This window comes from Sciurus vulgaris, assembly GCF_902686455.1.
Source record: "Sciurus vulgaris genome assembly, chromosome: 1".
Lineage (NCBI taxonomy): Eukaryota > Metazoa > Chordata > Mammalia > Rodentia > Sciuridae > Sciurus > Sciurus vulgaris.
The window spans coordinates 109626867-109629851 of NC_136461.1; the positions used below are offsets into that span (position 1 = coordinate 109626867).

Genomic DNA, 2985 nt, shown 5'->3' on the forward strand with positions numbered 1-2985 from the left:
TGGTAAGAAATCATAAACAAAATCTACAAGAACAATGTGATATCACAAAAAGGCCAAATTTAAGAATTATCAGGACAGCCGAAGAGGTCATTCCTCGTGGGGCACTACCGCCCACTCTCAGGTCTCGGCGCCTCTCTAGGGCGTCTGTAAACACACCCAGAGACTGTCATGGAGGGGGAGGAGGAGGCGGCGGCGGTGAAGGGAGGCGTTTTGGGCTGCCTCCAAGGTCCGCTCTGCCATTCCTGAACTAGTCCCTGGTCCCCGTGACCCCGGGGCGGGGGCCGGGCCGGGCCGGCTGAGCCAGGGAGGGCCGGGGGAGGGAGTGCCTGGCCAGGCCGGCCTGTCTGCCGAAATGGATGACAGTAAGGTGGTCGGAGGCAAAGTAAAGAAGCCTGGTAAACGTGGTCGGAAGCCAGCCAAAATAGACTTGAAAGCAAAACTTGAGAGGAGCCGACAGAGTGCAAGAGAATGCCGGGCCAGAAAAAAGCTGAGATATTAGTATTTGGAAGAGTTAGTATCCAGTCGAGAAAGAGCTATATGTGCCCTCCGAGAGGAACTGGAAATGTACAAGCAGTGGTGCATGGCAATGGACCAAGGCAAAATCCCTTCTGAAATAAAGGCCCTACTCACTGGAGAAGAGCAGAACAAATCTCAGCAGAACTCAAGCAGACACACCAAAGCTGGGAAGACAGATACTAATAGCAATTCCTGGTGAAGATTAGGTAAAATGATGAATCAGTGATTGAAGCCAATATTCTCATTTCCATGGATGATGAATAGGCAAGATTATGCTTCTTGGCTCCATTTACTACCTACTGCTCAGTAGTCATCTCTGTAAATCTGCAATTTTTACCAAAATGTATGATTACAGATCTCAAAAGATCTTGCTTTAACTTTCAACTCTTAGAAAATTTATAAACATTCAGATTTGTTCTGTACTGCTACCCATGACATTTAACATGTCATGAAGCTTGAAAACACAAGAGTAGAGAGAAGTGACGATTGTATTTTTGCACCTTAACTCCACATTGCTTTGTTGGTTAATTTATATTCTTTTCATGTAATTCATGTAATTGTATGTGTATGTGTGTTTAGGTGTCACCTCCTTTCATGTTTCTGATTGCCCTACAAAGAGAAACCAAATGGGCTGATGGTTAACTAAGTTCTCAGCCTTTATGGACCTAATATGATTTCTTTATATTTACTTGAGTAATGTTTATTTTCTGCATGAACCATGATTTCTCCTGTGAGCCATTCCAGCATAAGCTGTGAATATGTATTAACAAATATATACATTTCTATTTTTATAATCCATAGATATGCCTGTTTTAAATAATGTACATGTTTAAAAAATACATCAAGAAAACCTTTAAGACAACCTCTATTTAAAACTTGTTGCTGTCTTATCAAAATATATTTATAAAAGTTTGTTAGGTCCACACTTGGAGAATAGTTAAATTTTACTTTTAAGCAGGAAGTAACCTTTCAGGCATTTCAGCAGCATACATTATCTTGACAACTTAAGAGTATGTATGTATGTTTCTGTTTTATGTTTATATGTGTATGTGGGGAGGACAAGAGTGAATGTTCACACATTTTCTTGTGTACTCAACTAAGTTGGAGAGTTATTAGAGAATTTTTCTGGAGAAAATAGGATGAGGGCTGGGACGTAGCTTAGTGGTAGAGTGTTTGCCTTAGCATGCCTGAGGCCCTGGGTTCAGTCCCCAGCACTGGGAAGAAAAAGAAAAAGAAAAAGAAAAAAAAAAAAAAGATGAAGAAACTAGCTGCTGAGATTGAGTTTCTGCCTTGAGATCTGGAACAAAACAAGGGGAAACCGTTGGTAAATTTAATTACTGTAGCCATAAGCAGAATACTTAGTGTCATCCCTGACATGAGTTTCCTTATGAACGTGTTCTGAGCTAGAAAGAAAAACAATGTGGTCATGCATCTGGTTCAGTGTATGCCTCCACTGGTGTGAAGCACTGGAGTTGGAGTTGTGCACAGCAGTGCAGCTAGTGGGTCCATCAGGAAGTGTGCAAGGGCAGAGTAGTTCTTTGAATTTCCTATCATAACTACATCTAACTTTCTTCCTGACCACCAAATGGAGTGATGGTTGAGGAATCAAGCTCATAATATGATACACTCAGACCTAGGAATCTTTTGATTTCCCCAGTCAGACACTTTATCACTCTTTCTCGTAGTTAAATCAGTTGTGTTCTCTATTGCTGCTAAATTATAATTGTTCTTCACTATAATGGAGCAAATGTTTGGCTTCCAAACAAGATATACTTTGTTATAGACTAGCAATTTAATAGGAGGCACTATCATCTAGATTGTCTTTGAGGTGGAACATAAGTTGGATGGGACATAAGTTGGACCATGCATTTCAAGATTAAGTTACTTTTTCCCCTTCTGTCAGGTCATGCATTTGAATAAAGTGCCTCCCCTTAGCCTGAGTTCCTGAAGACCTCTTGTGCTTAGGCTGCAAATTCAGATCTCTAGGCTAGTTGTGTGTAACTACTGATAAATCACTAGCCCAACTTGCTGGGTCTCTTTGTGTTTTTGAAGATAGTTTCTTTAAGAGTATTTAATGTCTTCTTACGACCATAAATGTAGATAGATTAAGGATTGTTGATACCTTCAGAATCTGTGTTTTAAATGTAGTGTTCAGATTGTAATGGGTATGTTTTTGCCATCTAGTCTACTCAATTGTATATTTTTATTTTGCAAAACAACCCAAGACTTTGTGTTGCTTTGTTCAGTACCTTCTGAATTCCCCAGAAGAATTATTTTCAAAGCAAACATTCCAAAGTGAATGTGGCTCTTCAATGGAATGTCTCCATTGTGATTGAAGGATTTCTCTCTGGTTATAATTCTAAATGACAGGGTCATTTGCACTTCCTCCCCTCCTCTTTAGTATCTATAAGAGCAGGGACTTTGTCCTCAGGTAGAGGATATATAATTTTGGGTGAAAGTAAATTATAA

The 2985-nt window shown here is 40.1% G+C and overlaps 1 pseudogene across 1 annotated transcript; it reads left to right on the forward strand.

Moving 5' to 3' along the window:
* The first annotated feature begins 269 nt into the window (after positions 1 to 269).
* LOC306641403 (cAMP-responsive element-binding protein-like 2) lies at positions 270 to 1780 on the forward strand (annotated as a pseudogene). The gene has a single exon. The product of its transcript is annotated as a cAMP-responsive element-binding protein-like 2 (transcript).
* The last annotated feature ends 1205 nt before the right edge of the window (positions 1781 to 2985 follow it).